Source organism: Neomonachus schauinslandi, chromosome 3, assembly GCF_002201575.2.
Source record: "Neomonachus schauinslandi chromosome 3, ASM220157v2, whole genome shotgun sequence".
Classification (NCBI taxonomy): domain Eukaryota; kingdom Metazoa; phylum Chordata; class Mammalia; order Carnivora; family Phocidae; genus Neomonachus; species Neomonachus schauinslandi.
Genome location: NC_058405.1, coordinates 181275586 through 181289030, shown reverse-complemented (window position 1 = coordinate 181289030; position 13445 = coordinate 181275586). Strand labels below are relative to the sequence as shown.

The following is a 13445-nucleotide window of genomic DNA, read 5'->3' as shown; positions in this document are numbered from 1 at the left end:
CAGGTTTTAAAATGCAAGCATTTACTATCTTCTACTCCATATCGCCAGTTATCAACGGCTAGGATGCTTTATATCGTCACAAAAGTGAGTCCGGCAGAGCCCAGCCTAATTTGCTGACCCACAGAACAGTGAGCTAAATAAATCAGTCTGTAGCTTTGCCAAGTGTTAGAGTGCTATGTTATGCAGCAATTACTAACCAATACAGAAGGTATTTGCTTTGGTGGGGGCCTCGGTTATGCTTATGGGAAGAAGCTGGCAAAGAAAGAGACACAGACTAAAGATGCAAAAGATACACAAAAAGAATCAAGTCCTTAGAGGGAACCAGCCCTCTCCATAGTAACAGGAAGGAAGAAGAAAAATGTCAGTTGCAGATATGGGTCAAGAGGCAGATTAGGGTCAGGACGCTGGGAAAAGTTCTCATCTAGTGGTTTTTCTCTGTGGAGCTTCTTGGGCTCCCAACCAAATATGTGACTTATCTGATCCCCTAAAGATTCTCATTCGGACAGGACACTGGAAGGTATGTGAGCTTGGGGGCAAAAATGGTTACAGTTCTACTTAGAAGCTCTGAGACCTAGGGCAAATTACTCAAACTCTCTGAACTTCACTTTCTTCACTTTAAACTAGAAATGATAATACCTCCTTCCCAGGATTACTGTAACACGTCTGGAACGAAGCAGATGCTAAATATACAGTGGCTACACTTTTCAATACTCTAAGGTAATCTCACCTATGTGAAAAAGCTTTGCAAATGGTAGCATCCTAATAAGGCTCAAAGGTACTCCCCCCATCCTCTTCCCATATGCATTCTAAGAAATGACCAAGAAAAAATTACACATTAATGTATGTATGCGTTTGTGTACATCCCCGTTATTAGCACAATCCAAGTTTTTTTTTTTTATTGCTATGGGCTTATTATTATAGCTCTGTAGCATTCTCAGGAACTAGAGAACTTAATAAAATCTCAACTGAAGAGCTCCCAGGCTATTTTAGAGAAATAGTCTATATTTTTCACATTGACATCCAAGTCGATTTTCAAATCTCCAATTACTCTGACTTTTTGCAACATTCCCTAAATAATTTTAATATCAAACCTCAATACCTATAATAGGAGCAATGGAAAAATCTGGCCTTGATCATTAAGTAATCAGCTTACAAGAAATCGCAAAATGAACCCTTCAATCTCAGTATAAATAGTGTCCTATGATGCCAGGCTATGCACAGCACAGAATCAAAACTAATTAGGTCTTTGCTTAAGAAAAATGACCCCCCTCCACCGTGATGGGAATCATTAGTGATGAGCAGTATAAACAAAAAGATAGTGGAACTTCCTCAATAGTATTTCACACTGCACCCAGGCTCGTTTTGCACTTGCTTGACTTCTGCCCAAATCCAGTGGTTCCTTTCCCTGAGCATCCCTCTCACCACCACCTCCGGCTGGTGAAGGCCCCTGTCTCCCTGGGACCCTGTGCTCTCCTGCAGCGCCACACACCCCCTCTCCCCCCAGCAATCCCCCTTCCTCTGCTTTTCCTTCTGCCTCTATTCTTGCTCTCTTCAACACACACTCATGCAATTCTACTCTCGTGGCTTCTAAAATTTGTTTTGTCATTTGGATCCCCAAATTTCTATTTTGCACCCTTGATTTCTCAGTAGGTTGCAGGGGCATAATCTTTTTGGAAGAATACAGCCTGTCTGATCTCTTGGTTTCCGAAAACTGAATTACCCCCACCTCCTCACAAAATGTCTACTTAGCCATTCCTTAGGTCACTCATCTGTTTAATAAATATCAAGTGCCAAGCACATGCCGGTCTCCATGCCAGACAGCAGAGGTATCACAAAGAACAGAAACCCTCACTATCTCAGCCCCTAAATGACCGATTTCTATTTGCTGAAAAAAATTAAAATATTGGCTATAGAAAATCAAAGGATGAATAAAATGATGTGGTTCACGTTCCCAACAAATGTATACTCAATGGGAAGGCAGACAGAACCATAGCCAATTTGAGAAGTGCAGAATATATTTTGGGCTCCACGATTACAAATAAAGGCCACTAGAGTACCAGTGTGGTTAGAACGTAAGTCTGGGGTGTTCAGTAGCACAAATAAATGGGCATATTTCATACCAACTCTACGGCCCACTTTCCTTCCAAATAAGCTATCAAGTCAGCCTTCAAAAGCGAGGGATGCAGCCTCTAACAGGGTCACAGAAAATCCATGTGGTCCATGCGAAGGTCACATCTGTAACTTGACCCTGTGGGCCCAGCAGGCAGGGTTCTAAGAATACCAAAGAGAAGAGATCACAATAAGCCAGCACTGACTGTAAATGAATGTTGTTTTGTTCTGCTCGTCAAATATATAAAAACGTTCAGACTGCTGAGCTGTAAGAGAGACCACAGAGGCATGATCGGTTATAGCAACTCATCTATAAGCTGGAAACCAGTTCAGCCTGTTTGGTTTGGGAAGTGATCCATTTATTCTAACTTGTACCCGGACCATAAAGCAGTTACCACAGCCCAAGGAAGAGCAGGCTAGTCTCTGCACTTCCCCAGCTCATAAACCCATCCTTCCCTCACATTCAACCCGCCTCAAGCTGAACGCTGGACCCATCCCTTCCAATTCTGTTCCTCCTCTGTGTTCAGCATCTCAGGATACAGAATCTCCCGCTCCCTTGCTGTTCAAGTCAGGATGCAAACATCCCTGACCCGCCCTCTACCCTCATCGCCCTCCTATCCTCCCATCCCCTCCACCACACACTTCGTTAATTGGTCCACAGATTCTGTCAATCTACTTCTTTCTAGCTCTTGAGACCTACTCCAATCTAAGCCAGTCATACCTTGCCTGGATTATAACAAACTCCCTAACTGGATTCTCTGCTTATCCTCCTACAACCCACCAACCATTTTTCCACCACCGCCCAGAATAATCCCTGTAAAACTGAAGTTGGATTTCCCCGCAGTAAGCCTGCGATGGCCTATCATTACAGTTAGAATAAAGTCCAAACTCTTCACCATAACCACACACTTGTGACAACCACTACCCCGCCCACCTCTCTGGTCTCTGCCCCAGTCACGGTGCTCCCTCCACAAGGTGCTCCCAACACAGGAGCTCGGGGATTGCAGCAGAAATGGCCAAGGGCAGAATCACTTTGTTTTTTTTTTTTTTTAAAGATTTTATTTATTTATTTATTTGAGAGAGAGAGAGAGAAACAGCATGAGAGGGGAGAGGGTCAGAGGGAGAAGCAGGCTCCCCGCTGAGCCGGGAGCCCGATGTGGGACTCGATCCCAGGACTCCGGGACCATGACCTGAGCCGAAGGCAGTCGCTTAACCAACTGAGCCACCCAGGCGCCCGCAGAATCACTTTGTTTTGATTACCACTAATTACCCAGAGCCTAGTACAATGACTGGCATATAGTCAGTGCTTACAAGTTCTTTGCCCAAGGACTCAAAATGAGTATTTTTTAATATATCCACATTATACAATAAATAAGACTGACTGAAAAGACTACGATCTGTTCATCTTCTAAGTATTTTTCCTGCAATTGTAGCGACCTTCCCCATAGCACTATGCATACTATTCCATTTACATTTTAGTTCCAGAAGAATGTTTATAACATTTATCTCAACTTTACAGAAATAAACCTCTGATCCATGTAAAGTGTATTTAATAGGTTGTTTTGCCAGAACTATTTGATTAAAAAATGGCATTTTAATTATGTAGTAATACACACTAGATAGCACTGTATCAAAGTTGTGACAGAGAGAAATGGAAGACTTCTTGAAATATTGAAAGGAAAGATAGCCATATCTACTTTTAATAAGAAATTAAAAATTAAACAGGTATGTAATAAGAAAAGCTAAGTGGCTAAAACAAACAAAAGAAACTGAAATCATAACTTGGGAAACCAAAGTGTCTCAAAGGGGAGAGAAAGGAGTTTTATAAAAAGGGGGAAAAAATCTAATTACAGTGATTTTCAATTCTACTTACAAAGCACAAAATACTTCATCATTAGAATTTACTAGAGTGGTAAATGTCTCAATTTTCAGTTAAAATGCCCTATATCCCCAAAGGGGCATCTGATAATAACAGTGTTCATCCGTTCACCAGTTGATGGACATTTGGGTTGTCTCTGCTTCTTGACTTGAATGGATAATGCTGCTAGGAATATTCATGTATATATTTTTTTGGTAGGCACACATTTTCAGTTCTCTTAGATACCTAGAAGTGGAATTGCTGGGTCATATGGTAACTCTATGTTTAACTCTTTGAGGAAATGCCAAACCGTTTTCCAAATTTCGGCATCATTTTGTATTCCCTCCAGCGGTGTATGAGGATTCCAATGTCTCCACATCCTTAACACTGCTTGTTTTTATCCACCTTTTTCGTTTTAGCAAGCTGAGTAGGTGTGAAGTGGTACTGACTTAGACTTTCCTAATGACTAATGACATTGAGCAAACGCCTAAATTTTCATTGCTTAAAATATAATATAAACACGCATATTGATAGGTATGCAAAACCATACAGAGAAGCTCATGCCCTCTCTCTCCCCCTCTCTCTCTCTCTGAGAAACAGTTTAACAAGCTCAGGTCAAAAGAAAGCTTCAGAAAGAAAGACGGAACCACAAAGAAATCGTTGTGGTTCACCTGCCAGGATTTCAGCACTGCCATGCCCCTGGATGGGACATGTTAAGAGTAAATGTGAGTGTACCTCAGTAGCAGGGTCATAGGCTCAGGCCCACTCATTTGACGATAAATACTGTAAAATTTTGAAAGAAACAGAGGGTTAGTATGTTTTATTGCTTCAAACAAAGCAAAAATGCTATGGAAATAGCAGATCATGTTAAACATAAAAGCATCCTCTGCTTTTTAATTTATGAGAGCTGTGCAACAAATTAGCACATTGTAAATACTGCATTAACTTGGTCAAAATATACACAAAACACAATGCATTTTTTTTCTCTAAGAATGAACTCTCTCTGGGAATGAACTGGACTCAACCATTTCTTCTCACTCCCTAACTCTCTCAGGAATCCTATCATTCATGGCTTTTCTAATCCAAACACAAGATTGTCTTCTTTACTTCTTACTATAGGGCCAATAGATGGGAGCATTTTAGTCTGGCACAAAATAATAAAATTCTTTGTTCTTCCAATAAAATTTCTTAGAATACTTTTATTTGTCCTAAAAGGTAGTAGCTTCCTTAGGTCCCGAGAGAACCCAATTAGAAAATGTACATTTCCAAAATATTTTTGAAAATAAGAAAATGGTACAGTGTCATATGTATTTGCATTTAGAAAAAAACAATAATTAACTGAACACTTGCAAAGTAATTTGTTTCCTCTTTTCAGATATATGAAATTTCAAAGTTTACGTAGCTCATAGGCAATATATGGTTGTTAAATGTAATACACAGTCATATGAATAACATGTAAATTATGCTCTTAAAACTTAATAAATATTAAGTGTAACAGCGAATGGTATGGCTTCACATCACTACCCCATGTTCAATTTGCCAGAATGCATCATCCACCTAGGCTGATTAGTAAATGGGGAGTCCTGGGGGTCCTGGGTGGAATCTTTGTCAGAGTACCATAATTGTTTAATGGCAAGTTGCACATAAATGACAAATTTCTTCTAGCCATCTGGATCTAAGTGGCTTCATGAACCACAATAATGTTAAGGTCAAAGAATCAGAGTAGGACTCTGTTTTCCTATTTCATATTAAAGGCAGAGAGATCCAAAGAAATGAAAACACTCAAGTGAATGAAAATTGACTTCATGAATAAAAAATGAAAACAGGAATCAAATTATATTAAGAAGGTAATGGGGATCTAGTCATGAACATTGTGACACTCTCAGTAATTGCATCCCACTCACGGAAATATCCACAACTTGGACTCTTCCAGAAGAAACTGGGAATTGAAAGCACTTTTCCCTTTTGAGGGCTTCTGAGATTTCAGAACCCATTCAACGGTTCTCCACCCTCATATGCTTCATCATTACAACCACATGAGAAATTGTCTTACATGGCTCGATATAACCATTAGGCTATCTCCCGAATGCCAACCGGCTAAATCGTTTTGACTTTAAGCTACCAGACATAGAGTTTTTAAGACACAAGACTTCCTCCTTCCTCTTTTCCCTCATCTACCATCTCTCCCAATGAAAACAAATGTAAGATTTTGCATACCTTAATAAGACACTGCCCAACTGTTGTTTAGAATAGCCTGCCTTGAGTATGAATATCAAGGCAGAATCCTTGACCTCTGAGGGGGATGGGATTTGAGACCACTAAAACAACATAAGAAGTAACAAAATGTTCCAGAGAAGTAAGAAACCATTAATAAGGGCATATACCATGCAGTGACAGACTGCACCAAAAGTCAAACACTTATCACTGGACACTCTTCCCCCAATCCACTTATATGATGCCTGACTAGATTTGCTGAAAATCCAATCTCATCGTATTATCTCCTGCCCCCAGTCCATCTTGTTTCTCATGTATGACGGCATTCTCTACAACATCTTAAGACTGAAGAGTGTCGTAGTGAACAGCATGGACTCCGAAGCCTAAGGCCTGCATTCAAATTCTGACTCAACTGCTTGGAATTGTATGATCTTGGTCAAATTCTCAGTCAGCCTGTGCCTAAGTTTCCCCATTTATAAAATATATACTAAATAATAATAAGACTTGCCTCATAGAGTTGTTGATGAGTTAATACTTGTCATCCATGCAGGACTGTACCTGAAACCTAACAAGCACCCTACCGATATTAGCAGATACTAAATTTTTACCCTCATACTTGATCAACTTGAAGCATTTCAGCCTAGGATTCAAAGTCTTATAATATTTACATACTTCCACAATAACAACTAATATCTAACACATTTATTTATAGTTTTCAAAGTATTTGTATCTAATTTGTTTCATATAATTCTTACAAATGTCTGAACACAAACTTAGTTCCATGTTATCCACTAGCTGGTCTACCCAGCACTTGCCAAGAAAATCACCTAACTGTCCAGGTACCTGTGTGAAGCATACTCTTTAGAGCTACCTAAATGAGGAGCAGGTCAATGGAGCTTCTGCCCTTGAGACTTTCTGGGGATGTTCAAACTTCAGCCCTCGGCTTTCTCTGTCCAAGGTGCTTAGTTAGTGGCCATCTCCACAGATGGACAGTCAGGCTTGGGGCGCTCTCATCACCAGAGGTCGCCAAAGCAAATTTCCCACACATCCCATAGCTTGCATTTTAAGTCTGCCCATTCCAAACACAACTGCCCAATTTGACAGAAATCCTTTCAGCAGTTTTGGTGGGAAACCATGAGACAGAGAAAGAAATTCCATTTTTCTCGTATAGATAAACCAAGATGGTAGTGCTTATAAACTGGACTTAGGACTCAAATCCAGCCCTTCCCACCAGGCGGAACTGCTTATCTAGTGCTCTCTCTCACTACTGTGACCCTTCCTAGGAGAAGCTGTCCTAAAAGGTCTGCACGTCCACAGCATGTACCAAATGTCTCCAAGGTCTGCAAGTGGTTAAATAAAAATCTTTGAAAATTCTGGGCTGTGATCTAGAGGCAGGCCAGAAAATAGTTCAAAGTTCTGCTTCATAACCAATATTTTTTAACTTAACTCACTACCCTAGGAACTCTGAAAATGCCAGCTACTTTTCTTTCACATAAATGCTTCTTGGAGGGTAAACTCAAGTTTGGGAGAACTTTTTAAAAGTACGAAAAGGGAATAAAACAATGTTTAATATTTAGTTCAATTGCTACTGACATAGTGTAAAATTTTATTAGAACTAATTTAAATAATAATGAGGAAAAAGTGAATAAAAGTGTGAAGATTTCAATACTTAACCATTCAGCAAAGGGCTTCCTTTTATGAAAAGATCTCACCAAGAGCAATAAGGCAGAGCAATACATTTTAAGTTAGATATTGCTTTCAACAATGAGGGTCACTGAAATACAATGTCTCTTTAAAAAAAATTATTATATGGAGACAATTATGTTTTTAACACTTCAAAAGAAGTAAAAGGCATCTTAAAGTAAAATTCCTAGAAAACAAACCAATGTGAAGAAATTCTGGGGCTTAAACCGTAAAGTTGCTGAGGGCAGAAGGGTATGTTAGCAAGATTGGAAAAAAAAAATGGGTAAGACTTGCATAGTTCAGAAATATGGAGACAGTGTCCACTGGTGGAGAAAGTTAATCTTCATGATCATCCCCCCTTAAATTAACATAAATCTAATTAAAAACAGCATGCTTGCTATAAAACACAGCTTCAAGGCATCCCCTAGTTACTAGCTCCCAAACCTGCACCCCACTTCCAATCAGATTTCTACTTCTGAGACCCTTAGATACAGAAATTCTAGAGCCATCAGAATTTCTGGAGCTGCTGCATGCAGATATTTTAATAAAATTTATTTTATAAACACAAAAATAACTGAGGCAGAGCTAGGTGGTAGCTATGAAAAGAGTAGTTTCAATTAAAGATGGGAAAGTGATTTCAAATAATACAATCATCTACTCTGAGCCACAGAAATACATGCCCACTGCAATAAATGGAATCACCAAAAGAAACTGTCAGGTCAGGACCTGATAATCTGTTCTTTCCTGTGGATTCTTAACAATATTCAGGAAGTGATAAGATTCAGAGTGCTTAAGGCAAAGGTTCCATCAGCTTCACCTAAGAGGGAATATGGTGCAGTAGAAAGTACACAAGTTTAAAAAGAAGACATCAGCTTCCATCCCGGCCCCACCATTAAGAAAGAGGACAGAAAGGCCAAAGAAGTAAAAGATAAAACAAGAAAACACAGAAAGCCACCAACACTATCACAACAAAAACCAAGTTTTTCTACTTCACTAGGGACTGACTGAGGATGGGAAAAGGCTTCACCCAGGGCTGAAAGTGTTGGTGATCATGGATTATCTTGATGGGTTACTGGGTCTCTGTCCTGCCCTCACTGTCTACCAGAGCCCGGAGCTCCTCCACTGTCCCATCTGACTCAGTGATCTTGGTCAAGAGATAACTCTTGAAGTAGTACTTGGGCTGAGGCTGCAGAACTAGGCCAAGCCCTTCTAAGAACCAGAGAATCAAGATCATTGTCTCCTCTGGCTCTATCATGGGGCCACATGTCATCAAACTTGTGGAAAAGTCTCTGCTTTGGGGAACAATGAGCTGGCTTCACATAAAGGCAAAAGATTCAGGAAAGGAACTTCAGATTTAGGAAATGCTTTAAAATAGTTTCAAGAACAGTAACAACAGAAGAGCTTTGGGTGCCAATTTATTTACACAGAATAGAGGAAATTAAGATTCACCATACATTCCAAGGAACCAGGGATTTTGTCAAAGTGAAAGGAAAAGACAAAGCCTTGGTCATGCTGAGCAATATTCTGGGGATTCCCCCCAGCAATTTGAAAACTTCAGGTCAAAAGCATAATGAAGATTAAAAGGAACCAGAGAGGGACGCCTGGGTGGCTCAGTTGTTTAAGTGACTGCCTTCAGCTCAGGTCATGATCTCTGGGTCCTGGGATCGAGCCCCACATCGGGCTCCCTGCTCGGCAGGAAGCCTGCTTCTCCCTCTCCCACTCCCCCTGCTTGTGTTCCCCCTCTCTCTGTCTCTCTCTCTGTCAAATAAATAAATAAAATCTTAAAAAATAAATAAATAAATAAATAAAAGGAACCAGAGAAACTATTCTTGATGAGATAGCACTCTGTCCCCAACTTCTGCTAGCTGTCCTGGTTTTACTCAGCCTAGGTCTGCTCCTTGCTTTGGGGTTCTGAGTGTCCAAGAACACAACCTCTGGAATGGGCCGTTTCTTCAGGCTGAGTTGGATCATCAAGCTGCTTTGTGGCACATAAAGCTCAGAAAGTATGAGTCTAGTCATAAGACTGATCTATCTTCCCCAAACACACTCATCAAACACGGAGACTGATATACAGATGGAGAAAGAGACACAGAGATGCACACAGAGGGAGAAATCCATCCATTCGGCCTGGCAGAAGAAAGTTTAACTCCTTCTCAGCCTGGAAGAGGCTAAATTTTAACAAGGTCACCTATGCGATCAGTCAACAAACAACATACTGACCATCTACCATAGGCGAGGCAGAATTAGGCTCAGAGAAAGAAAAAGACAAAGTGCATACAACTGTTTCTTGTTTCAAACGAGGTAAGAAGTTGCTCTGGGGTGCCTGGGTGGTGCAGTCGGTTGAGCACCCAACTCTTGGTTTTGGCTCAGGTCGGGATCTCGGGGTCATGGGATCAAGTGTCATGTCGGGCTCCACACTCAGCAGAGTCTGCTTGAGACTCTCTCTCCCTCTCCCTGCCTCCCCTCTCTAAAATAAATAAATCTTAAAAAAACTAAAGTTGCTCTGATTATTCCATGCATATAATGAGAGAAGCAACAGTGCTTCACCCCCACAGGGTGATAAAGGATGTAGATTTAGAGAAACACAAAATAGTTCTACAGAATTACCCTGCTTTTGCAGAACATGATTCTATAGTAAGCAGGAGTCCTTCTATGCACACAGATACTTCTACTCCATTACCGCTGCCCATTTGCTGGATGGCTTTCAAACAATTTCAGTGGAATCGGGGAGGGCCGCTCAGAAAATCATACACAGACACAGGGCCTCTTAAGTCACCTTGCCTTAGATTTCTCAGGGATAAGATCATCAGGAAAGGGGGGCAGTGTAAAGGTCCCCTCCGCTATAAACCTGCCCAGAATCATGCACATGCATGTGCAAGACCAGGATGGTGGCCCCTGAGAAGGGCAGTCAGGCCTTGTTCCTCCCTGCACTTTCCTAACTCTGGGAAAATCACCAACGTGCCAAAGTCTAGATAATGTGGGGGCCTTCTGATTTCATAAATCCAACCCAAGCAACCACTAAAAGGAAGAACCTCTTTGTGCAGCTTTGTAATGGCAGAACAAGAGACCCTCCCCTTAGGCCCCTGTAATTATTAAACTTAAACCACTGAGTACTTGACCTTATTTTCTATTACTCTTCTGTGCCTACTTTCCTGATCAGGTCATGCTTGTCTCTAGGTCTTTGCTCAGCAAAAGCGGTGGTTACGAGGGCTGCCTTAGATCAGATCACCCAGCTGTTCTGTTTATTAGCTATGTTAGTTACCCTGAGCAAACTAGCTCATCAATCCAAGCCTTGGTTTCCCCATCTGTAAAAGGGGTTGCTATGAGGATTTAATTAGCACACTCTTGATGATTACAGCAGTTTGTTTTGGTATTATTATATATTGTTTGGGCTTCACCAAGAAGCAGACGCTAAGACAAGGGTCTCTGTGCAAGTAATTTATTTTGGAGGTGACACACTTGGGATTTATGGTAATTTATTTAGAAGCCAACTGACTAGTGGAGGAGTGGGAAAGCAAAACAGGGAAGGCAAAACAGCCAAAACTGTGTGCATTATCAAGCAAGCCGTCATGATGGGTGCCTGGGGCTTAATTTCACTGGGAAATCTGGGAGCTAGTACGGATATGCCCCAGTGCTATCACCCAAAGGGCTGAGGGTCTGCCTTAAGTCCCTGTCACTTGTGGCTTGCCACAGCAGGCAAAGCAAGTGACAGGGGCCAGAGAAAGCACTCAGGCAAAGAACTGCAGGTCTTGGAGGCTAGAAGTCTGTCAGAATGCATGAAGGGCATGTGGGCAGGGCCCTGCTGGCATCACTCCCGGACCCAGGACACATTCCCCCGCCCCCCCATTCCCTCCAACCCATTCAATTCCTCCTTAGTCGCAGAGCCCAGCTCTCATCCAGGCTCCTCACTGACAGGCTCCCTGACCAAGCACTCATGTCCCACACTGCTCTCAGAATGGATGGCCCACCACTGTCAATAGGATGTCACCAGAACCTATTATCATTTTCTCTGAAAACTGTATGTTTTCAGTGTGTCTTGGGGATTGAGAGCACATGCTCCAGAGTCCAAATTGGTCCCACAGACTGGCGTTAGCATTAAGTGCTGTGAGAACTTATGCAAGTCACCTAAACTAAGCCTCAGCTTCCTGCTACGTAAAACGGGGTTGTAAGTACAATAGCTAAACATGATCCTAGGATTCTTGTAAATATTAAATGACTGAAAACATCAAAGTGCTTAAAATAATGTCAAGCACACAGTAAACACTCATTAAATCTTAGCTATTGTTTTAATGACTTAAAACAGAAATACTCATTTTCTACTGATTGATAGTTTTTCTAAAATACAAGTCTAAAAGAAAAGTCAAATCACTGGCTACAATTACACACACATATTACTAGTTCATCTTTGGTAGTACTGCTCTCAAACCTGACATGTGTGCTATTATCTGATAAAGTTAATTCATAGATCTGGACCCACAGATGGAGGCCGTACCAATGGCCCAGCCCATATCACAAACCTAAACCGTAGTCAGTCTATACTTACAAGAAAGGCCTCACTGTCAAGGAAATCTAAACACTAATACCAATCCTCCATTTTTGGTTTTAGGTAGCTCATCTTACTCTAGAAAACAGGACCTGCCAGCCTCATAAGGAAATCCCTCACCCCCTAGCCAACCATACCCTGTTTCCACATTGCCTCTTCTAATATCCTATACCATTCTCTCTTGCCCAAAATCCCCAGGGAAGAGTGATCCACTGCTTGTTGAGTATTATATCCCCTGCCCCCAAATCCATGGATTGTTTTCCTTTGGATAAAGATACCAAACTCATTACTAAATTGTCTTAGTTTTGTTATTTCACGTGTCTCATTCAGTCCTCTAAACTTTATTAAACAGGTATTATTATTATTATTTCCCCATTTTATAGACAAGCAGAAATTTTAACCACAATAAAATCTAGCTCCAGAGTCCCTGTTTTTCAAATGAAGTTATGAGTCAGATTTGTCTCTGCAGAAAAGTTGAGTGTTTTTAACTCTCAAAGTAGCCTACACTTAGGCTCCAGAAAGTCACTGAAATTACCACTTAAATGGTCCTACTAGTTACTACCTTCAGTGGACCCAGATCCAGGTAAGCTAATCGCAGGGTAGCAGAATATGCCACCAATATATGTCACTTGGCATAAACATTTTTTCTGAGCTGAAGGCAACTGAGAAGAAGCAGATAGAAGTAAAGGTCCTTGCTCTCTCATTTACCTAACAGCAGAACATGAATTTATAGGTGTTCCCGTCCCTATCTACCAGGAAGGACAAAAGTTAATCACTAGGGACAACCTTTGATCTGCCACCTGTGGAATCTACATAACAAACTTTACTAACTAGTCTGTATCTTCCATTAGTTCCCCCACATATATGCCTCCTATAGAAACTCAAAGTCCTTTTAGTCTTGTCACTTCTCCAAAAAAGTACTATTCTTTTGTTAAGATGCTATATAAGCCCAAGTTCTAACCATCCCTTTGAGTTATTCATCTCTGTGTACACCCAAATGCTAATAAAGTTGTTTTTCTTTTGTTGATCTGTGTTTTG

The 13445-nt window shown here is 41.0% G+C and overlaps 1 protein-coding gene across 1 annotated transcript in view; it reads right to left on the bottom strand.

The window, feature by feature from the left end:
- Nucleotides 1-13445, bottom strand: part of RHBDD1 (rhomboid domain containing 1) — a 118858-nt gene that overhangs the window by 93557 nt on the left and 11856 nt on the right. The gene's annotated exons all lie outside the window — the stretch shown is intronic.